Below are 24,283 nucleotides of genomic sequence, written 5' to 3'. Positions count from 1 at the left end.
CTGTGAACTGTCTGAGCTCCTTCTGAAGCCTTTCCTACCTGGGCCCTCCTTTTCCCATGGGACACACAGAGGACACAGGGCTGGGGCCTTTTCTCTCTGCAAACCCTACAAAGTCCCGAAGTCCCATCTGTCTGCCTCCCTGCTATTGCTGTGTAACTTGGACAGGGATCATCCTCTTAAGACCATTTCCTCTCTATCAAATCAGGCTGGAACTGGCTGAGATGTGCAGAAGTTGGTGACTTGAAGGATGTGCAGCTGCATAACCAGTTTCCAGAGGAAACAGACTCAAAACCCTGGCTGGAGCAAAGCCAAACCACCTCTCCAATCTGAGTCGGCAGATTGGTTTATATCCTCCAAACAGTCCTGTCTCCTTTCCCATTCTCAAGTCTCAAGGGGAACTTTATCACCAGGCAAATGAGAAGACAATCTGTTTCTGATTTTCATTCAGTCTCCATCGCCTTACTGTCTTAATGCACCAAGGACCTAGTGACTGTAAGATGAGCCTGAAATATTTAAACAGCATCTGGAATATGAATATCAACAGGGGAGGAACCATCCCCAGGAAGAGCTGACCAAAGAGCACTTAAGTGTTAGAAGTCTTTAGATTCAGACCGGGAGAGCACAGGAGAAACCACAGCTTATTAGACAAGGTGCAGAGGGGAGACATTGAGCTTTTCTGAGCCTGAGGGAGGCAGGCCAGGCCAGAGCTACACACAGGCTCTTTGTCACCAGATAAGCTAGCAAACTCTTACTGACTCTTACTGGTACAGAGTTTCTGTTGCACTCACATCAAGCCTGGGAGATGGATGTGCAACACTCTTGAAGGTCGCCAGAGAAACACACAGTAGAAAAGCACATGAGACACACGAGTAGGATGTCAAGCCAAAGCTGCATCATTCACACGTGAGCATGCCATCCTCCCCAGGCTGCCCAGCTTCCCCAGGCCGCCCCTCAGATGGGCAGCCAAGGCCAGGGACACAGAAGTCAAGCTTCCATGGCCGTTCTCTTAGGATGCCAGGCTTGGTTTCAAACACAGGGATGTTTGGTGTGACACAGCTGCTGCTGTACACAGGACAGAGCCTGGCACTCAAGGTGTTAATGCAGATCCCTGCTGGAGACCATTCATTGATGTTGATAGCAGTCCACAAGAATCTTAACCTCTGTCTAATGCTGTCACACTGAATAGATGGTTTGCCCTCGTGTTTGCAGCTTTCACTGCCTTGTCACGTAATATCTTCAGGGGCCAGAGGCCACACCACTGCCTCTATCAATCCAGCTGCGTGCCCTGCCTTATTGCATTAGTTCTCTACATCTCTGTCAAGCTCTGGTAGGCAGTCAAGGATGTTTACTGATATCCTCTGCACAGTCAATCCGAGAGTGATCTTGATATCTATGACCCCTCTCCTTACAAATCGCATTGGTTGAAGGCTATAATTATGGGTTATAATTAGAAGTGGAGTTTCATTTAATGGAGGCAGCAACATGTCAAGTGCCCCAAGAGTCCACTGAGCTGGAGGCTCTGATTCCTCACACTTCCCTCTGCTGTTGCTGTTTTGGAGCACATGAAATGCCTGTTGCACTGAGGACAACCCAGATGTTGCTGACCATCCTGCTTCTGGTGCTGCATCTCCAGTTAACAAGGAAAGCTCTGCATGTGAGCTCAGTCCATTGTTACACCTACAAGATGACACAGCACAGCAAAATATATTAAAAGTGAACGGATTCAATCTGCTGGCTTTCAACTATTTCCATGGCCCATCCTTCCCTTTTCCCTTTTTCATCTCGGTTGTATTCACTGTCTTGAGAGAGGTTTGTCCTACTCCTGGACAGCCATGCAGTTGCAGACAAACCAAACTGCAGGTCAGGAGGTCTTTGTTCTGAGGACAGAAGGAGCCAGGATCATCTCTCATAAAGTAAAAGAAGTGACGAGCACTCTTCTAATTCAATTGGTGCCAAGAGGAATTCAGGCCCTACTGAGGCATTTGAAGAGGTGAAACTGCATCAGGAATTTCTTTGGCAGCCTTGGCAAGGAGCAGATGGACATGTTTAAGTCTCAACCGCAGCAATAAAGTGTGTGCTAATACTGTTAGTTATCTGGAAAGCTTTCGGGTTTCTTCGGAGGAATACAATGAGACAAATTAAAAAGACAGCACTGGCTGCACCTCCAAGCAGCATTTGTTTACTCCTGTGCCTCTGAATAAAAACCACGGCACAAAGTAAGAAACAACACCACCACTGCCAGAGAGAGACTCCCAAGTGCTGCCTCACCAGGAGTTTGAGTGGAGCTACCTGAAATGGAGAAGAAAGGAGCTGGAAGAACCAACGCCACAAAGATGTTTCTCCAGAGACCTGACTCGTCCCGGTGAAACTGTTCCAGCCAACACTGGACTCCATTCAAAGGGGAATTCTGGAAGCAGCTTCCCACCTGTCTTGTGTGATAATCCACTTCTCTTTCCTTCAATCCTGACACGGCAGACACTGGAGAAAATGATGAGGATTTTATAGCTCTCTGCGGCAAGCAGTTAATAACCCTCTAAGGCTATAGATCTGGGCTCCACTGCAGAGCTGGCATAATTCACAATAAAATATGACTTTTCATTTATCACCATGGCACTCAATACATACTTCCTGGTGAAGCCAGGATGAGAAGGAGGGAGGAGGACACCCCATGTTTATGTTCAGCAGGTGTTTTCCCAAACATGGCACATGGGGAAGGATGATGGGAAACAAACCAGGAAATGGCTTGGGAATGTTAGAGGAATGGCTGGAGACACTGGAAGTAGTGAGGCCTCTGCTTAACAGGGACTTTTCTGCCCAAAACAATCAAAACAAGTCCTTTTTAAGCTCAGGCAAGGCCCCTGCCATCGTGTAACACTGATAAGGAAGGTCAAAGGGCCCGAATACCAAAGCAAAATGGCATGTATCTCCATCTTTCTTGTGCTGCTATCAACCCAGTGCCACCACATGAGGTGTCCCTTGGGCACCGTGCTGATGGCCCTGTGCACCAACACGCTTCTGCAGGCACCCTGGCTTGGGTTCAGAAGTGCCTCACTGACATCCATCGCTGTGTCTGTGCAGGGAAATGCTGCCTGTGTTCTTTGGGAAGAGAAACAAACCTGAGGCACAGACTCGCCCTGAGAGAACCAAAGGCAGTTTGCCTGGAGCACCTCCCAGGAGCTCCTCCAGCAAACCAGCCAGCCCCCCAGTACAGGTCTCTGCTTCCCCTGCAGGCATGAGTGATTCCTTCCAATGCGCAGCCCGAGAACTGAGCAGAAATCAGATCCTCGTGCCTCCAAATCCCACCCAGCCCAGTAAGGAGATCACCCTCAGGGAAGGGAAGGGAAAGGAAGGGAAGGAAATGGAAGGGAGCAAGTAACTCTGGCAGTTGTTGGCAGGCAGCAGCAGTCAAGCTGCCTACCACGGGAGCAGCAGCACTCCCACGTGGCCCATGTGCTGAGGGGCTGCCGGCAGGCATGGTCCCAGGTCAGGTGCTTGCTGCATGGGAGAAGCCTTCATCCCCTTGTAGCTTTTCTCTGCTGGATTCCCTCTGCCTTGAGCTGTCAGTGGGAACAGCACAAACACCGGCCTTTGTAAATCAGATAGCGAGGCATGGGCTTATTATGAAATAGAAAGCAACGGAGATTGGTGGGAACTGTACTTGCATGTGGCTCTTTTATGCGGTTGCATTGCAGGTGGTTTTTCCACTGCATCGCATCTCTCGAAGGTCTTATTATACATAGCTGCAATTTCCCTTTCAGTTCCTTGCACCTACACACTTCATCAGCTGATCAATGGAAGAAACTCTCGTCTTCCCTGAGGAGACCTGCAGCAGCTGCTTCTGCAGTCACACAAAACCAATGGAGCACAGAGCTGTGGAGGCTCCTGGTTCCTTCTTCTCCCCCCCCCGGCTCGGAGCAATGACATCCTGGCTTTGCTGGGAGGGTGAGGATTTTTACTATATTGCTCTAAACACTCTGGAAGTGTTTTAGCAACAGAGGCAAACAACAAACATTATCCTGTGCACAATATCGACTCAGTTAATTGGCAAGTGAGGTGTTGGACTGGCCTCCTGCTTGGCTTAAATTGTATATGCACCAAACACTGTCTCCGCTCATCATGCTGTCAGTGGGAAAGGCTCCATACAGGGTAATCACATGCTGCTGCAAACACGGTGCTGGGTAAAGCTGCAAATCAAAGAAAATAGCAGACAAACAACAAGGAGAGATGGAAGGAGGGGGTGGAGGGGGCCATGCCAGAGAACAGAAGCAAGCTTGTAGCCTGCAGCCACAGCTGGAACATCTGGGAGCTCAAGGACTCATAAGAAACTTCTCTGGGATGGAACCTCTGGGAGGTTTGTGCACGGTGGCTGTGGGCAGAACCTGCAGAAATGAACGGGCAGGAGTGAGCTGGGCAGCTGCTCACATCTTTCAGCCATGCTGCCAGTGGGTGAGGGAAGCACTGACCCTGCAGAATGGCGGAATGGAGGGAAGAGGATGTTCTGTGCTGCCTTCTCATACAGCCTTGGGAAAGTCACTGGTACCTCCTTTGCCACAAGTCCCACACGGCAAGTGAGCACTGCCAGCCTTCCTGGCAGCCTTCCTGTGCCTCTGCCTGCTGCTTGCTGCGGAAGGACCAAGTTGTCTAAGACAATATAGACCCTTAAGGATGCATGTGTGCGCCCAGAAGTATTTAAAATTGTTCTAAGCAATTACATGCCTAACTCACTTGGGTCTTGTCCCATTTCAGTGCAGCCTCAGGCATTCAGATGCCTCTCCAAATCTTGCCCTTGGACTCTTTGAGGCAGCAAATTGTCTCTTACTATAACTATCTGTATAAATAAAAGTATCCGTGTACGCACGCACACGCACACTGCTGTTCTGTTCTAAGGCACAAGTAAACAAAGGGCTACAAGAGGTCTAAAACGAAAAGCTGTCTCTCAAGAGGTTTCAGGCATGCAGTCATCCTGTAGGTTCTTACTGCAGGTAGGAACAGCTTGGCTAGAAGACCAAAGGTCTGATCCTCTTCCCACTTTGCAGCTCACCTGCTCCTCCCAGCTGGCAGCCCAGCAGCCAGGCAGAGCCATGCTGACAGCCCCAAGGGCTGCGGCCTCTCCAGAGGGTCACTGTGTGCTCTTGGCCACCAGACGCTTCTAGGAGTCACACAGGCACCCAAGCAGACTGAAGGAAGGCAAACTGGCATGTAACTTCTCCTGCCTGAACCAGGAAAAACAAAACAAAACCCACACCCAACCCACATGCGTTAGCAGTAAGGTGGTTGCTAGAGAAGCTTAATGAGCGAGCTGCTCTTTCCTTGAAGACAGAAATTTAATTTATAGCTGCCAGGAAAGCCCACACATTTGGAGATCACATTCCTGGTGGAAGCAGTGTCACATCGAAGAAGCACAGGGCAGTTTGGCCACTGGGGACAAGTGCAGCTCTCCGTGATACCAAGTCCATTAAATTCTTTTCCCCCCACCCTGTATGCCAGAAAAAGCAGAGTGTTCAGGGCACTGAAAATCTACACTTTTGGCTCTGACAGCCTCCTTGCCTAAGGTTTAGGCATGTTTGCTGGGGATGCACTTGGACACAGATGTTATCCTTCCTGTTAAGCTCTTGTTCAGAAAAGAAGACAGAAGGAGAAGCATGTGGGTGCGAGCAGTCCATAATGCCAGTCAGGCCACACGGCCAGCAGGCGAATTTAACGTACAGATTAGTTTTTCACTCAAAAGCTGCAAACTTAATTTGTTAGTACAGGACTTACTCTGTGCCTCTGTGTACACTGCACCTAACCCCGCTTCCCAACATCATCTGGAAAGCAGACATTTCCATTAGCAGTGCTTAGAACTCAGCTCTGTCAGCACTTCCACTACAAGTTTGGAGGAGCTGTTTTAAGTCCCCTTACAGCGCCCGCTCCCAGCTGGAATGCAGCACACAGGAGGGGGAGCTACATCTGCACAAGTCCCATTAACACCAAGCGTTCGTCATCTCCTGGGCACTGCCTGTGGAAAACACCTCCTCAGCTCAGCGCAAACATCCTTACCAGATTTACTTTACAGACATTTGGCTGGGGATTTTACTTAAGGTTTAACTCAATTGGCAGAGAATGTTTTGCTGAGTGGCTTCTGTTCCAGCTCTAGGTTTCTGTAAAGCAAGTATGAGATGCATTGGCGGTGTGCAGGGTGTTAATTACCAGCCACAAGCACGCCCTCAAACACAGTGAGATTTTTCATTCACAATCTGGACTGAAAAAACGTTGCAAACAAAGCACCAGGTTGTAGGAAGGGGTGGTTTTTCCATATCCTTCATCAAATTGGATGAGAGCTTGGGAGCCAGATGAGGAGAACAGAGAAAAGGCTATTTAGTGTCAGGTCAGCAGGGTGGGATAGGTTCAGGGAAACACCATGAGTCAAACTCGAACTAAATTCACAGCTTCATGCACGTGAACATCTGCTGCAGAATGAAGTGCATGCTGGTACCCTAAAAAATCTGTCCAGGGACGCAGGAGATGCTGCAAATCCACACGGACTCGCTGCAGATGTTCTTAGATCCTGCTGTTGCTCTCAGTCCTTCGTTTTGCTCTGTGTTTTTCAGTTTGGTGAACAATGAAGCCATGAATTACAGCCCCCTCCTTCATTCATTCCTTAGATTTCCTGCCTGCTGGCCAGGTAAATTTGGAGTCAAGGCTGGAAGCATCCCTCTGAGAAATGCCAACGGAGGCAGAGAGAAGCACAGAGATACGTCAGCGTCACTGGTGGGGTTTGGAGGTTGCAGCAGAATTTCTCTCCTCTCCCTCCTACCCTTATCTCTAAAGCTCTTCATGTTGTGTAAAGCCTGGGACCGTGTGAATCCTAGAGCAGAAAATGAATAGGGAGCATTGCCAGCAACAAGATTTTAATAAAGATCCACATGCACACATCTTGGAGAGGGAAGGGAGAAGTCTCTGGGAGTCTGCCAGCACACAGGGCAGCTTTCCTTGAGATCCCTGGCAGGATGCTGAACTTCTCCCTTTGCCAACATCATCACTGCTGGAGGGCAGGGATCACACTTCTCTCCGCCTCGCTTCTGGGAGGTTTATTCCCAAGGGCAGTGGGGAAGATGAAGAACTGGCTATTCATGTTGGTTCACACAGGGCTGCTCAAAGCCACTGTCCAAGCTGGAGAGAACGAGACTGCCAAGCTCTCACTAAGCACAGAGCTGAGTTCGAGGTCATGGTGCTTTGAGCAGGGCATTAATTAACAACAGAAACCAGAAGGGCCACTGTGGTGCTGCAGAGCATACCACAAGCCTCAGTAAGCCCATTCCATCCATGCATGCGGAGTTACTCACAAGCCCAAGTAGGACTTAAGCCAGTCTACTACAAGGAAGAGAAACCTTTAAGAAAACTGGCAATAGCTACTAATTCATTAGATGAGCCTCTTTGAGACACAGGTGTTAGAGGATAAAAAAATATCATTTTTGGAATAGAAATCAACTCGGTCCCTGCCCTCAGCTTCCACCTCTGCGCTGTATTTTCCTTCCTGCAGCTCCAGGCCTCCTGAACCTTGCTGGAGATGCTGCCTATTTTTACCCTGCCTTGGCACTTCTGTTATCGTTCATGTCAGAATGAGGCCAGGCATTAAATATATCTTCCCACCAAAACTCCCCAGATTTCGTTAATTTAGGCATTCTAGTGTGATGCCTACCACACTCAGAGGAACACTCAGAACCGAGTGTCGCAGCCCCGTGCTGAGACCTGCCTCCTGCTGCTGGAGCACGGGGAAGTCTTCTGTGTGCACATGGGCACGGCATGTGCCATGGAGGGGGAGGCTCTGTTCCAATGACAACAGTTTCTGCTGCCCTCACAAGTCCCACCCCAGAACTGCGTTTCAGGGGCCTCTCTATATTTACATGTCAGCAATTTGTCAGCTGCCCTGTAACATCTGCTATAGGTAGTAAATCAATACATGGCCAGTGCCACATCTTTTCATATTAAAACCTCTCTAGATTTCAAGGCTAAGAGGGAGTAAGAGCTTCCAAGGAAATTCCAGAGGTCTTGTGTAAAACTCACCAGCCTGACAGACTAATTACCCTATAATTCATACACAATTGCAATCTATACTGGAAGTGATTTTATGTAGATGACTGGGGTGACTCTCATTTCCTCTCCAATTTCTTCTGAGCCTTTTTTTCCGGTATCAATTCCATTGAAAAAGAAAAATATCTTGGAAATTATTAACACACAAAACCGCATTTTATTAAAGCTTATTTTAAGAGCTGCCTGTTAAAACCACATATAGATACAAAGGCTCACGAGGAATCGCTCCTCCTGTTTAAGGTCTCAATACAAAAGTCTTCCTGCATTACCTTCTGGGAATCATGCCAGCTGAGAGCCTGAGAAATGGTGTAGTAATAAAAATGTAACACACTGTATCGTAAATTATACACAGGATGGGACTGATGAGGGAGGTGGTGAGTGTATTTGTCTTTCACCCCTTGCAATGAGCTCAAGCACTGCCTAAAGTCTCTTGACCACAAGAACTTCAGAGGAGATCTCTTAGCTGCATGCTCCGGGGGGATGCCTGCAACAGACGGCTGGATAAGAGATGCACGTCACACAGCAGCCCCCCACTGCCTGTCACCCACGTGTCCCCTGGCAGGAGGAGGGCAGAACCCACCACACACCCATGCTGCCTGCTTGCGAGAGCATGGCTCAGCACGACATGGCCCAGCTGCATCTGGGAAGGAGACAATTGGAAACGCCTCTCAGAGAGGATTTTTTCTCTAAATTATTATTTACAAAATATGCCAATCCCTCGCAGCTTCATTTCATTCTTCTGTTTATTTTGCAGGAAAGATGAGGCTCTAGCATAGTCAGCAATCCTGTAACAAGGGCGTTTGCTTCCTCCCTCACATGCAGGGGAAAGCTAAGGAGGGATTTAAGACTCTTCCCTCCTCCTGCAACATTGCTCCCCCAGACTCTCCCAGCTCGTTCACACTCATTTTTAAGAAAATGTTACAATAGCATAGTTACAGCCGTAAGAAGGTCAGGAATTCCTAAAATCTCAGCCATTTTGTGGGATGGAAAGGAGAATTTCCATCCTCCAGCCTTTCAGACTATCCCACAGCCCAACTCTGCATGCCCAAATGCTGTGAATTTGGCACTAACCCCTCCCAAGTCTGAGAAGGGTCTTTGCCTTCTGCTTCCACAGTGCCAAACCTTTTTATTGCAGCAGTTCCTAAAAGCAACCCAGCAGTTCACTGGGAGGCGGCCATTTTCTGTGTCACTGAAGTTACATGAAAATCCGCTTTCATTTCTCAGTTTTGACTCAAATTAAAGGTTTATGGACTGAACCCCAGCCAAGAGCTTTGCTCTGCTGGTCTCTAGCAGGACCCTGTTCTCTGTTTTTCATTTGACTTCCCAAGTACCTCCTCACTCCACTGCAAAGATAAAAGCGAAGCCAGAGACCAGGCTCCAGTGGAAACTTGACTCGTTGGCCTCCACAGCAAGTCAGACGTGTGATGAGGAGCAGCAGCAGAGCACTGTGTGTGTAGCAGGTGATGCTGCTGCCCTGCAGACACTTCCCTGCCCCTTCTGCAGTTCCCCCCCTGCAGCCAATCCTGCAGCTCGCTGCTCCCTACCCACTGCTCCCACCTGGGGGTCCGGCACTGCAGGCGCTGCATGGCACAGGGTCCTCCTGCTGGAGAGAGTTAAACGAGCCAGCCCACACAGACAGCCCTAGGATACTGAGATTACATTCATTTGTTCTTTTTATAATCGTGACCACAGTTTATTCGCTTGAGAAACACAGAAAGACAAAGCAATAACATCAGCTGTTTGAGGAACCGGTCACATCCTGACTGTTACGCTGCCTCTCTTAAGGTTTTATGCACTGCAGCTCTGCTCTTGTATCTATCTTAAAATGGTTGTTCTGTACCTCTATTAAAAAGCAGCAGCTCTAACTGGAGCGCTAAGAGAGCAGCTGGCAGGGACTGCAGCCCAGCTTGTGCCTGCAGAACCCGCTCCACTTCTGGGCAGGAGCCCCTGCAGCCCATTGCAGCGCTCAGAGCTCCCAGAGACCAGCAGTAGGGACCAGGAGATGGAATCTGGGATGAGTTGGTGCCCGGGGGTCAGAAGAGACAGAGGTGGGAGAAGGATCAGATCGTCTGGGTCAGTGCAGCCTGTGAGAAGGGAGAAGTGAAAGAAGGAAGGTAAGTTGGGCACATCTCACCTCCAGCAACCAGAGAACGAGGGAAAGGCGGCTCTTACAGACCTCCACTTCCCCTGTTGGTAATGGATGGGAAAGGTAATGCTCCTGCCTTCTAAGGATGTTACAGGAAAGCTACCTTACATCATGATGGTGGAATTGGTTTCGGTCCCTGCTTTTATATCTCCCCTGCAGGAAGGGCACTCTGCACTGTTTTTTGCAGTATTCATGCCACATAACTTGCCATGAAAGGGGTAGGTTATTGCTCTACACTCCTTTTAAGTCATTAGACTGATCAGCAGGGGTTGAGTTTAAGAGCTCTGCATTATTCTCTGAAGAAATCTCTCTAGCCCAGGATGTCAAACACCTATGGTAAGTGGTACAAACACCCCTTCCCTCTAAGGGCCACTCATTTGCTTCAGATGGAAGGATATGGCTACACAGAAAGGCAGAACTGTTCGCAGATCCACACTGCAGACAGAACAGGTTTCAGCAGCTCCCACTCAGGAGCACACAGGGATGTTTTTTTCCAAGACAGAAAAGCTATGGAAGCAGAGCAATGATCTGCCAGGAAACAAGAATCAGCTCTGCCAGCCTGGAATGAAATGGTTCTTTACAAGCAGCACAGAAGTCCGGCAATTACAATTAAAGACAAACCTGCTAAGGCAGGTGAGGCTTTGCCCACCGATAAGGCAGCACTGCAGGGCCGCACAGGGCTGCACTTTGGAAGGGCCACCGCCACCTCACACCCTCGTGCTGCCGAGCCGCTGCCTGTTGCTGTGCTTTGGGCTCCGAGGGCGGCGGCTGCAGCTGCTCAGCACGGCAGAGCCACACCACATCTGAGTGCAGGACAGACGTGAGGAAAGAAACCATCTCCTGCTGCAGCAGCAGTAAAAGCCCTTTGCAATTGTTAAAGCCAGATGGAAACTAATTTTTCTCTTTTTTTGCAGCCTCTCATCTTTTCCCTTCCTTCCCTGGCTGGCAGAAGACACTACAATGCTGAGAAAAGGCAATCACAATTAAATGTTTCACTCCTAAATGAGCGGCTCGGTTTGCAAACGACAACGGTGACCCAAAAAATGCAGGTCTCAGCAAAAGCGGCCCAGCTTTCTTTGCAAGATATCCCAGGTCCTCTGTAAGGAAACTGCTCCTCTTGGCACCATTCTGAGCTCTCCGAAGGTGCTCTTTTGCCCCTCTGACCCCTCCTCACCCCAGATTTACAGCCTGTCAGAGGTAATATGAAGAAGTGGATGAGGCACGGAGACATACTGGCCTGGAAGCCGTTCTTCTGAAAAAGCACTGCAAACCTGCTCCTTTAGATAAATAAATAGCACGTCCCCCGCGAGACATCATCCGCAAAGCACTATCGTACGATGCCTCTGCTGCCATAATTCCCCATGTCCTTATTGCCCGACAGCCGCCATAAAGAGCCGGCAGGTTTATGTGCCACTTAAAACCAACCTATTACTAGCAGCAAACTTCTTTCAACAAGTTCCTGTGTGCTTTGACTCAAAACGAAACCGTTGCGTCGCAGCCTGACCAGTGAGTGTGGCTCATGCTCCTTTCCAGGGCACCAGGGGCAGTGGGGTATTGCCCCACAAAGGGAGGATCCTCCAGCACTGTGGCTGCGGGCAGGCACACCGAACTGAGTACAATTACAGCAGAAGATCGAACCCAGCACGCACAATTTATACGCTGCAAGACATAAATGATGTTTCCCCATAGGCTATGCATGAAGGGAAGCAGGTTTTCTCAAGATGGAAACAGACATTGATATCTAAATGGTAAATAGGTGTTGTATCACTCCAGGATTTGATTCGGTGGGCATGCTCGGGGGCTGCTGTGCCTGAGGGACATGAAGAATGCCTGTGTGGTTTGCAGCACTACAGATACAGGTTTCAACCTTTGCTTGGAATGAAGGAGCTGCACTAATCTGCATGCTGCTCTGTAGATCCATAATATGCAGTGACTTCTGAACAGAGAGTGGGAAAGGAACCTAAAATTTCCTGAAGCCTTCCAGCCTTCCCCTACGTCGGTCTGCAGTCAAACAGTGTGGTTTTTATTTTAAGATACTGAGATATGTTTTCTTCCTGTCATATAAAATTAAAACGCAAAACATAGGGGCAAGCCAGTCGCCCCAAACTGTCCCATCTGCTTCATGATCAGATTTGATGCGACAAAAGCTAGAATATTTGTTTGATTTTCAAAGAGCATATGGTTTGATTTTTAAAAGCTCAGCCACTTACCACCAGGGCCAGCCATGTAGAGAAGCCTGATGCACAGCAGCTCCACCAGTGACACATGGGACTTTCTGGAAGAGCCCATCACCCAAGCTGGGCACCTGAAGTCCCTGGAAAAGCTGTCCATGCTTGGGGGAGCTGAGCAGCAGAGATGCAAGCTGCCTGCTGTGGGGATGTAATCCATCTACACAAAAAGCGAGGAAGACTTTAAAGCAGAAGGAGGAAAAAAAAAAAGGCAGGAAAAAAAAAAAAGCAGAAATATAATGAAACAGAAAAGGGGGAAAAAAGAAAGGCAAGAAAAGGTTGAATAAATTTCCCCTTTGGTTTTAGACTAGTAACACCATAAACGCTACTGAATAAATCACCCGCAGACCAGAGAGCTGAAATAATGCAGGGGAAAGCCTGACTTTCCATTCATCACACTCCTCCTGACAGATAATAAATGCTTCTCATTCAACCAAAATGAATTAGCATAGTCGACACAGCACGCTTACATACCGATGCCCACAGATTACTCTGCTCTCTGACTGCAGCCTCCTTTCCTGCCACGCTCTGCCCTCTGCCACCTTCTCCCAGGGAAAGCAGAACAGCCCGACCTGGACCAAGGGGTCCTTGCTGCCTACAGTCCCCTGGACATCAGGGTCTCACTGCTGTCTGGAGCACCTATAAGCCTCAATATGATCTATCATGTCTGGTATGAAAATATTGGCCACGACAGCCACAAGTCACCACTTCTTCCTTTTGCCCTTCCTCGGGGAGCTGACAGATGAGCAGCAGAACTGGAAATGGCATTTCAGAGTCCCATTACAGCATTTTGCCCCCCGGAGAGAGATGTCTCTCTGGCGCCCTACCATGTAAGAGCCAAGGAAAAAGGATGAACTGCTTGCTTGGTACAATGCATGGGTGCAGGAGAGCTCAGAGAGGTGTGAATTTGTGTGAATTTGGCACTTGTGGAGCAGAGTTACCTTCATGCAACTCAGAGGGAGTCCTTCATGCCGACCCCAGCCAAACTGCAGCACTGGTGCCAGCCTGGAAGGACACTCAGGAGCTTGGGTCACAGCAGGAGAGTTACAGGAAGCCAGATCTATGCCACAAAACCCAAGCCAGCACCTGCCACAAATGTTAGCACATAAAAGCAGCTTTTCTGTGATAGAAACTGGCTCCAGTTAATGGGGACCCAACCACGACTGCACTGTGGCAGGCACCCGGGGGCAACACTGGGGCCGAGACATGATAGGCAGCCTCTGCACTGCCTCCATCCCCAGACCATCCATGTGCAGGTCCAGTGGGTGAGGGTACACTGAGATGTGTCCTGTCCTGCACAGCCACACCAAGGCAGAGAGCCTGTGGTGGAGAATGAGCCCAGCCCACAGCAAACCGTGCTGGGCCCTGTTAAAGCAACTGGAAATAGCCTCTGCTGATGGTCTGAAGGTCTGAAAACAGCGCAGGTGGATTAAACCCATTTCAGGAGGAAATCTCACACCAGGTCTGAGTGATTGCCTTAGTAAGGCTACAGTGATGTGAAAACGGGTGATAAATATTAAGAGACGGAGATGAGAGACACATAATGGAATGTCTGACAAAACCTTAATTAGAGCCCTGTTTATACTGAGAAAATATATTTAGCCGATAGCAGCACTGGGGGTTTGAGATTTTCTATAATGTGCTTAGCTTTAAAATAAACATTTATTTTAAACAGAAGTAAGTCATTCAACTAGTTAGTTTGAAGTCAGGGTAGGTGAATAGCTTTCAGTAAATAATCTACTGCGTGCATTTATTCAAGCTTCTTTTTACCCTAAGGAACAAAAAATGCCTGCTACTGCTCTGTGCAAGTCACTTCCTCCTACTAATTCTTGAATCTCCTGGCCAATTTCTCTGAGGCTGGAAATGATGCACTCCTCCAAGTGGAAACAAGTGGCTGGTGATCCCCACTTGTGGAACAGCTGCTAGAAAATCCAATCCGGATGCCTTCAGGTTTCTTAAACACATCTTTGCTTATTTGTAACTCTCCTGAATCCTAGCACAAACAGAAAGCCCAGCACTGATCCTAGATTTATTCTGGTCAAAGAGTCATTTTCATGATAGTTCCTCATGGCCCCTTCTCCCTCCTGCCCTTGGCTACTTAAAACCAGAAGTCCTCAGGGTGATCTCCGACTCAAACACTTCCCAAATACCCAAATACTTTCCCCTGACAACCTTTGCTGTTAATTAGCTGTACCGCCAGCTCTGCCCATCGCAGCCTCTGCAGAGACAAGGGAGGGAGCTGTGTGTATAACCAGTCCCTGCTCTGAGTCACTGGATCAAAATCTGAAAGCAGACAGCAGTTTCAAATAGTTCATATAATGGCTTCAACAGCTCCTCACCCACCCCTGCCCCTGAAACAACCCAAGCAGATTGTGTCACCACGGTGGATGTGGGGCGGCCCTCAGACAGCTCACAGAGCTGGGCTCCACTCCCTCTGGGCACACAGATTGCCCTGAATAATGGATTGCCCTGGATAAAGAGTGCTCTCCAGCAGGATGAGCAAAGGCTTCAGTGGGTAAGTGCCCACTGCTGCAGTGCCGATCACAGCAGGAAGAGCAGCGAAGGACTTGGTGGGGAGATACCTTGTCCACTCTGCTCCAAGGCTGGAGTCTAACACCTGCAGTGGTTGTCAGAGCTGTCTAAGCTGTTCTTAAATACCTCTGGTGACAGCTGCCACACCACCCTTCTGTGTTCTCTTCCTGTCGTTCACGCTGTCACCTGCTGCCAGAGTCCTGCAAGACTAGCACTGTTTTTCCTGGGGAATGAGTAAATCCACGATGAGGTTTCCAGTCCTCTGATGTGGCAGGAAAGGTCACGCTCCATTTGTCTGCCTGTGCTGCTTGCTCCATCTGTGATTTCCTCCAGGCTATGAGCTCTAACAGCCCTACTGTGCTCATCATGGGGCATCACCAGCCAGGCCCCACGTACTTCCTTCTGGTTCCCTGCAGACTTTTAGGGCTTTTTTAGAGGCCTGGAGAGACCGCTGTGCTCCCTTTAACACCATCAAAGCAGCTAAGGCAGGGAATTCCCTTCTCTCCCAGTCCCTCGGTGCAACAGGATCTGCACAAGGCTGTCCCCAGGGGGAGGTGACAAGCATGCTGAGCTGATGAGCAGGGCTAGTGCCAGCCCAGACAGCTCTGGAGCATGGAGAGCTTGGGGATTGATGGCACTGTAGCCTTTGCCTACTGCTCCTTGGTTGCCAACCAGCAGAACGGATGTCCTGCTTTGCATAATGCTTGTACTGCAAATATTATTAACCTCATATTTCACTGGGGAGTGCACACAGCTCCCGTTTGCAGGGAGCACCAGGGCCAGCCCTATTCAATCTACTTCTATAAACAGAAACAAGGACCATTTAATAAGCAGGAGGCAGCTGGTGTCTTTAGAGGTTAAGGCTTTGTGTTAATTTTTTTTCCCCTTATACAAAAGATAAATATGCCCAGGAATTTTTTTCACTACGGATTTTCGTCTTTTCGACCTCTCATAAACTAAGCGGGGTCAAGCACTGGTCAGTTCTTCAGCAAGAGATCTCAAGGGAATAAAAAATCCACAGCACATTAGGAAAAGAAATACTTGTGACTCGTGACTTGGCTTTTTAGTGAGTAATGCTACACTCTGTGAGCCGCCAGCGAATGCTCATTGCAGGCAGGGCTGGGAAGGCAACCACAGCTGCAGCAGGCTCATTCTTCCTGTGGATGTGAAGCCAAGGTGAGGTGGCATCTTCAGGGAGCCAGATGGAGTCAGGAACCAGAACTGTACCAGAGTTGAGCAGAGTCGAGGTCCTGTAAGAAAATGCCAGCCTCGGTAGGAAAATCTCCTCTCTTTCTCCAGCAGGTATTAGCCAAGGGGTGGCTGTTTAATGCCTCAAGTAAAAGCCTGCTTCCTTCCCTGAATTCATGCAGCAACTTTGTTTGAATCCAGTATGTTTGCTCCCCCTACTGAACTGTGCCACGTGCTCAGCGTATGTCTTCCAACAGTTCCCCAACTACCTTTCCTACGCTGGCTGAATTTCCCTAGTGAGTAAAATGATTCCTATGTTCAGTAGCCTGTAAAGCACTTGGAAATCTTTCAGATGAAAGGCCCTCATCGAAAAGTGTATAATAAGATTTCATTATTGTATCATTTATTCTCATTATCGCTAATAGCTGTGGTTGTATCAAATGTTCTTCCTGTGATAAGAACGGACCATCTAGCAAACGCCCCAGCCCACAGCAGCTAAGGACAAAGAAGGCATCAGGGAATAGGTGTCCAGAGTTCACTCAGCTGTTTGCAGCTCCCCATACATCCTCTCCGCTGCTTTGAAGATTTTAATTAAAACCTACAGAATGGTGTTTCAGGACCTGGATGAGATCCAGAGGTATAAAGGACAACAGGCAAACTGCGAGCCTCCATTCATCACAGATATAAGGCTTTTCAGAACTGAAATGCACAAGGTGCTCGCTCAGGAAGCTGGAGCCTGGGCACAGCAGTGTGGGGACACACAGCACACTCAGCAAGGAAAAGGGGAAGGGTTGCACGAGGCAGGCTCTGTTCTCAGGGCACGGGTTGCCCGTGGGCTCTGCATTGAGCAAACAGGCCACCTATAGGCGGGTGGGGATGGGGGACAGTGTCTCAGTGAGAATTTGGGGGTGTATGAAAAATAAGATTGTGGATTTAGCAGCTGAAATAGACCAGAAAGAAAAGAGGAGTGAAAGAGAATTAAAAGCACTGTTAATACAGGAAGCAGCATCTGAAGCTGTAGAACTCATTGCCCTAAACAAATATATGAAGGGTAGGATTTATAAGCAAGAGATACAAGGAACAGCTGGCTGAATGGTGTTTGAATGGGTAAAGGAAAGTATTTACAATGTTGGCCAAGCAACTTGACAGGCATGAGGAGCCGTGTCATCATTCAGGCAAGAAATAAAAGAGGTGACAGCTGTAAGATACCTCTCCGTTTAGAGAGGCTGAGAATGAGGGATTTCTGCACCATTCCTGCCCTTCCTCTGTGTGCTCCAGGTGTTGCAACTTCGGTGACTTGTGTTTCTGTTCAGATACTCATAGCCTTACACACGTCAAACAGGGCAGTGACAAAGCAGAGAGCTTCTTCATCCAGGGCCTGGAGAAAGCAGATGGGCAGGATTGCATCTCAGACCTCTGTCATTCCAAGGTGGTGAAGACCAGGAAGAAAGCAGTTCGGGATGGATTTGATGCTGGAGCCTGGGGACCCTTCAGGCAGCTGCAATGATTTGAGACAGCCTAGTACAACAGAGAAGCCAGTCTTCAGACTGAAGAGGAAGGAGGAGACAGTTGACATTCGACAACATATCCAGGGGGAAAATAAACAGATCAGAGTGGCTCTGCAACACACCATATTTAGTGAGATCAACAGGAAAAATAATACCCAGTTTCTCTAGTTGCTGAAAATTAAATGATTGCAAAGAGCATGAGTTGTGTTTTCATTCCAGATCATGGCATTTCCAAATGAATGGTAGAACCATCAAGCTTAGGCTTGGGTGATGCAGGAATTTCTTGTCAATTCCCCCTCTCCTGAATGACTCAAAAAAGACCCATTTTCAATGCTCAGCTCCAGCTCCAACATCCAGATGAAAGGCACCATTAATGGGACATCTCCAATTAGTCAGAAGAGATCTGGCCTTCAGGGACTTGGATAAAGAGCAGGACGCTTTGCTCAGCTCTGAGCTGGCAGGTGTCTGCTTTCCAGGGTGACAGATCCAAGTACCTCAACGGGAATTTTAGATAACACTCTCAAGATGTTGCCAGAGCTGCTCATCAGAACTGCTCTGATTGACTAGCATTACTGAACAGCAGCTATTTAGTCCCTTTGATCACGGCTGGTCCTCAAGTCATGGATGAATTAAATATTGAATAGCCTGTGTGACGGCTCAGGACAGCTGTTGTGTCAGAACAGTCCTGAAGGCCTCTGTGCAGTCAGCAGACACAGGGTCACAGCAATGGGAAGAGCCAGCAGCATCCTTGGCTGGTCTCCAGAGAAGAGCTGAAGCCACAGACTCTGCAGTTGGAGGAAAACTGACCTTGAAGCCCAAAGGGTGGATCTGAGCAGAACTGGAGGATTTTAAACCCAGGATCTGTGCTTTTCCAGCATGCAGAATATTATTCTCTGGACTGACACCACGCTGCCAAAGGGGATTCTTGCAAGTCTGACCAAGTATTTTTTCCACTATGTATGTCTTCTGGGCCATGTGAATACAGGTCCATCAGAAACAACTTAGAAGCTGTAAGGCACAGAAGAGCTAGCACAGTGACTAATTCCCCACTCACATGTGAAGCAGTGCTGCACTGCACAAGCAAAAAACCACTCTGCTTTGTGCATGCAAGGAATTGTCTTTCTGATTCTGCTAACTCTGCACCGTGTGCACACTGTAGGCTGGAAATGTCTGGTATTGAACCTTAGACGTCGAGCCTTGGGGTGCCAAACACTAGAGAAGCCCTAGGAAAGTTCTGGCACAGGTGGAGCTAGGGAGGGTTTGTGACCCTGAAGGCACCCTGAAACCCCTCTGGTAGCTGCTATTGACAGCTCTGTGATTCTGAATATGGTTTTCTGGCTAACCCTCAAAAATCGAACAAATGACAGTGACTTTGGTTACAGCGCAGCAGCACTTTAATTGCAACAAGGGCCCCTGCTAATTTAGCAGAAACCCTTTTAGCTCAGATAACTGCTCTGCTAATGAAATCAGAGCCATCACCACTTCTGGCTCCCCATGGTAAAACCTCTGTCCTTTCCAGGGAGTGAATCTCACCATAGCTTCAGACAGAAGTTTTAATGGGCTTTAGCAGCCTTTGAGAGAAAGTGCTTGAAGGACAAAATAAATCATCTCTCTTACCGTGCTGTCATAAAATCCCCCTTCCCCTTAATATTCTTTTTGCATCGCCTTCCACTTCTGCCACCATCACTTCTTCAAAGCTTAGACTTAACTTGAAAGAGCAGATCTACCCAAGTGGAACAATAAAGACCCCCAGAGTTTCCATACCTCATACGTAGGATTTAGCAAAGCAGAACAGCCCCACAAATCTAAAGACAAACTCATCGTAAGTCCTAACACAGTGAGGAAACTGCTGTAACAGCTCTAACAGGGCACACTTAGCAAAACCCGCTCCCTTTCCTCATCTTAAAGCTCTCTGCTGCTTGGGGGGCACTCTGTGGCTTATTTTGAGTTGGCTTTCAGTTGCAGTCTTTTATGATTGGAGGACCTCCAGCCAGTGCAGTCAGCACAGACAGCTGTTGAACAGTGCTCTGCAGATGTAGAATAAACCCGTGGAAGGAACTAGCTGAGTTGTCCCTGCACCTCAAGTGCTGCAAGGCAGAGGAAAACGGGCAGATATTACCAGAACTCTATGCCAGACTGTAGAAAAAACAAGAAGGCGGCAGCAAAGCCACCTCTGCTCCCAGCTTTTCCTCCAGTAACAACAGAGCTAAACTGGATCCCAAATGTTGACTCGTATTTCCAAACACTTTCTAACCATTGCAGAGAACAAGGGCTTAAGGGCTTGGCTGTATTTACGCTTTTGCTTGTCTTTAATAAAAGCTGTATTTATAATGCATGATTAATTATTTTGCACAAGCCTCCCTTTTATGGGAACGTGTGAAATTTAAGCGATTTTTAATACCACCTCGCAGACATCACTCCTTCTTCCCACCCCCATTACCATTAATCCATGTTGTAGAAAGATGTAACATTTGTCACTGGTTTATTATGAAGTGTGATGCTGTGAGTTATTGATGAGTTGCTATTTATCGAAATACTTGCGGGTAGTTTTAGCACCAGGCTTTACCCACTGCCTGCCACAACCCACTCCTGTTTAACCACTTCACTGCTGCTCCCTGGCTGTGCCAGCACATCTTCCAGGGCTGTGTTTTAGGGCAGCCTCTCAGCCTTGTGACTTCCAGTAAGTTCAAATACCTCTCGTTCACAATAGGTGGAAGGGGATGCTGAGGAATGCTCCAGAGGCCGTGGCAGAAACAGGCCAGGAATGGAGATGTTTCTGAGCTATGTATCACTGCTGGAAGGAAGGCAGCCTGGGGATCTCACAGCGCAGAGCAACTGGCCAGACCACAGACCAAGGCAGTCCACTATTCAGTGCCTGCTAACAGATACCCAAGAAAGAGCATTAGAACACCAGAAACACGTAGCAGCCTTTCTCCAGAGTATTCCCCCCAGATCCCAGCAATCTGCCACACAGGAACTTTCCAGGAGAGAGCTTTGCATCTGTCTTTAATAGCCCTCAAGGGATTTTTCAGCCTGGAGTATGCCCAATCCCTCCTCAAATCCACAAAGGCATTTTTGCACCACGATGCCCTGACAGCAAGGAGTACCAGAGCTTAAATTCCATGTTGCATAAATGTTTCTTTTTGCTTGGTTTGACTCCACCATTGCCTCTTACACACACTGCCTCCCTGTGTATCTGAAGCTGCCACTGTAACCTAACTCCAGCAGGACAATTCCCACCTGCACTCAAGACTAATGCTGGTGGATCTGTAAAGCAGATGGAGAGAAATGCAGGTAATGATGCGATGATTGGGTGATAGGAGTAATGAAGAGCAGTCAGAGAAGAGCATCTGTGGGGCCCCGCAGTTCCTGCCACTGAAGAGCAGCAGTCTCCCAGGCCGTGCCCCGCTTTTCCTTGGGTCTGCCTGGTGCTAATTACAAGTGTCAGCACCAGGGCTGTGCTGTGTCAGTCTTTGCCAGGAGCAGTGCAACGGGGGGAAACAAATTTAAGGCGTAAACCTGAAGTAAAACTGTTCTACAGCAGATTAGCCCAGTGTCTGAAAGCATGCCCTGAATTTAACCACTGTGAATGGAATGCAATTGTTGGCGGCTCCCTCGGCTAGTGGAGCTGGACTCTGTTTTCAGCTACTGCTTTTTAAACATTCAGAGCAGCTTGATGTGCTACAAGTGAGCATGCTCACATGACCATGAGCTTAACTTGTGTTGCCCTTCTCAGCTTCTCTCTTCCAGCACAAAAAATGAAACGTGCAATACCTGGAGTGCTTACCCTGCCCCAGCCAGTCCCATGAGAGCAGATGTGAACAAGAAGACCCAAAAATGTACTTCTGAGACCTCGTTTCTGCTCTGAACGTGCCCTGCTGTCTTTCAGCCATACATCTGACCTTAGCATTCAGGGCTCAACACTTTAGGAAACTGGCCATACAGGAAATCCAAGAGCAATGCTGGGCATTGTTTCTTTTCAACAGCCTCAATCATAGAGCACTGCAGCTGTATAGCAGGGAGCTGCTGCAGCCAGCAAGTCCTTGGAGGTCAGTCCCTGCTTTTTCTTCCTCAGCATTATATATTCTTTCAATAAGAGACAAAAGAGAACAACAGCAGCCAATGCACAGCACTACAGCTGCTGGTGAAGAAATACAAATGAATCTCCTTCATTTGAAGTTGCAAGAAGAAAATACAAACATATAAATGTTTGATTGTTGGGTGGAGATGGAAAATGAGCCAGGTGGTTTCCTTGCACCATCCAACCCAGCTCAGCACCTCCAGAGATGCCCCACGTCCACAGCAAGCAGGGAAAGAGCTCATGTTACTCCATGATAAATGGAAGAAACTCATCAAGGCCCACAGTGCCAACCAAATGTGCCGAGCAGAGGCCCCATGCTGAGGGCTGAACGCTCTAAGGACAGCTGTTAGCTCACAGACACTGCTCAGAGGTACACAGTGAGCTCGGGTCACCAGTCACACCACTGCCAGGCACAGCTCAGCAGAAAACTGACAGAAAGCAAAACATGGCTTGTACGGAGCTCAGGGAGGAAAGCTTCTGCTTTTATGTTTGCTTTTTAGCAACTGCAGCTCCCGAAGTTGTCTCTTTTCAACACCTGAAATGTCTCGATGAAAACACTTAGTGCTTTGTGCTGAGATCATTTGTTGCAATGAAAGCCTGCATTTTACTGAAAAGAGCAGACACTTTGCAGGCAGTTTTATTTCACTCCGACACTTAAAGCTCCCTGGCACTCGGTGGATACAGATCCTGTCTAGGTATGAATTAGAAGGCCAGGAACTCTATTCAAAAGGCTTAGAAGCCATCAGCAGGTGGATGGGAGTGCATTTCCTCTTGTTCAATGCATTTTTATTCTAATCCTGCTGTGTCTGTGAGTTTTTTTGTTGTGTTAGCTATAGTCAGATTTCCCCACGCCTATTTCAGCAGGAAACACTATTTCATCAAAATAAGCCAACTTGATTTTGATTAAATTTCCATGTTTTAAGAGAAGTCTGCTGATGGAAAGCATTTTGTAAAAATCAAAACAAATCTGGGAACTTTGAAGCTTGGCTTTTTTATTATGAATAATTTGGGGGGTGGGGAACCACACTCCTACTGCATTTTGAGAGCAAAGCACAGTCACCTGTAATTTCTGAACACGAAATGCTCTGAAATGCTGTGGCAGGGCGTTTTGATACAGCCCAATGATTGCTCCTAAAGGAAAGGGAGAGAAAACCACTCCAAGCCTCTAACTGGCTTTTAGCAGACCTGTTCCCCCTTGACCCAGGCAGCTCCTGGGCTCCCTTCAAGCGGTCAGATGAGATGAAACCTTCACTCACCAGTATTTTATGCTGTGCCACCACTAGGTTTGATTCTGTGGATGTGAAGTCAGAGTGAATTCCAAGTCACCAGAGCTCACAACATCTACCAAGGCATGAAAGGAAGAAAGACATTTGAATCAGATTCCAACAGCAAAACCTCCAACAAGGGTCGAGCAAAGCAAGCTTTCTACAGCGAGTGCGACCAGCTTCTGTGCCTTCCCAGGTGGCTGTCAGTCCCACCTCCACTGCTCCATGCCAGCCCCTTTTCCTTCACACTGTGCCTCCGTTCCCTCTCTGCAGATCGCAGCTCACTGCCCTAAGAGCTGAGCACTGCCATAGCTCCGTGGTGCAGCTGAGACAAACCATAAGCTCCAGGGGCTTCTTCCCCATCCCTCCGAAGCAGAGAAGTACAAGACACTGCGCAGGTTGCCACACTTCAGAGCTTCTGGAAGATTTTCTTGCCAGCCGAGGACAGGCTGTTGTCAGGAGCTGGTCGGGCCGGGTGATGGGGCGAACAGCTTTGCGATGAACTAACAGGATAATAAACCCCTCTTAGTGCCTACAGAGGAACGCGATCTGACCTTATCCATATGCAAATTGTGGTGCCGCCTTCTTCCCCTCTGAGGGCGGCTAAGTTGGCTATAAAGTGCCTGATAAGAGCAATGCATTTGCATCCCACCAGATGCTGTCAGGGGCTTCTCTCTGCTTTGTTCAGTAACTTAGATTTTATGTAAGTAAAATAAAATAGAGTCACAAAAAAAAAACCAACGGTCTCTTCTGATCAGAAAGCAGCTCTGTTTTGCTGACACTTGTTACAGAAGCTCAGTAAACTTTCAGACACCACCTCCCATACTCTTTGTCAGCAGCATTTGCCTCCTTGTTCTTTGCCATCAGGCTGTATTTGCATGGGAAGCAGCTGCTGGTGCTGAGGAATCCGTCTGTCCCAGCTGCTCCCTCCTCACCTGAACTCAGGCAGTCCTGCTTACAGTGTTTTGGGTGCCTGTGAGTTGAAAGCAGCTGAGAAATTTGAGATTGGAGAGAAAAAATACAGGAAAAGTGAAAAACTGCTTTCTCCCATCATGCAGCCAACTCAGAACAGCTCCCTGCAGAAGGCTTCAGGAATCTGAGCGCAGTGTGCCATGCTACTTTTCTTTCCAAAATCTGAGGTGAAACACGGCCAGATCTGCCCACATCAACTTCTGTGCTCTCCAGGGCCGTGCAGAGATTGCTGCATTCATGCAGGTGTATGCTTATCAACCCACACAAAAACTCCATACATCTGCACAGTT

Source organism: Lagopus leucura, unplaced genomic scaffold, assembly GCF_019238085.1.
Source record: "Lagopus leucura isolate 7727_CA_CO unplaced genomic scaffold, USGS_WTPT01 Super-Scaffold_100024, whole genome shotgun sequence".
NCBI classification, from domain to species: domain Eukaryota; kingdom Metazoa; phylum Chordata; class Aves; order Galliformes; family Phasianidae; genus Lagopus; species Lagopus leucura.
The sequence above is the reverse complement of the archived record's forward strand: the minus strand, read 5'-3'. Positions refer to the sequence as shown.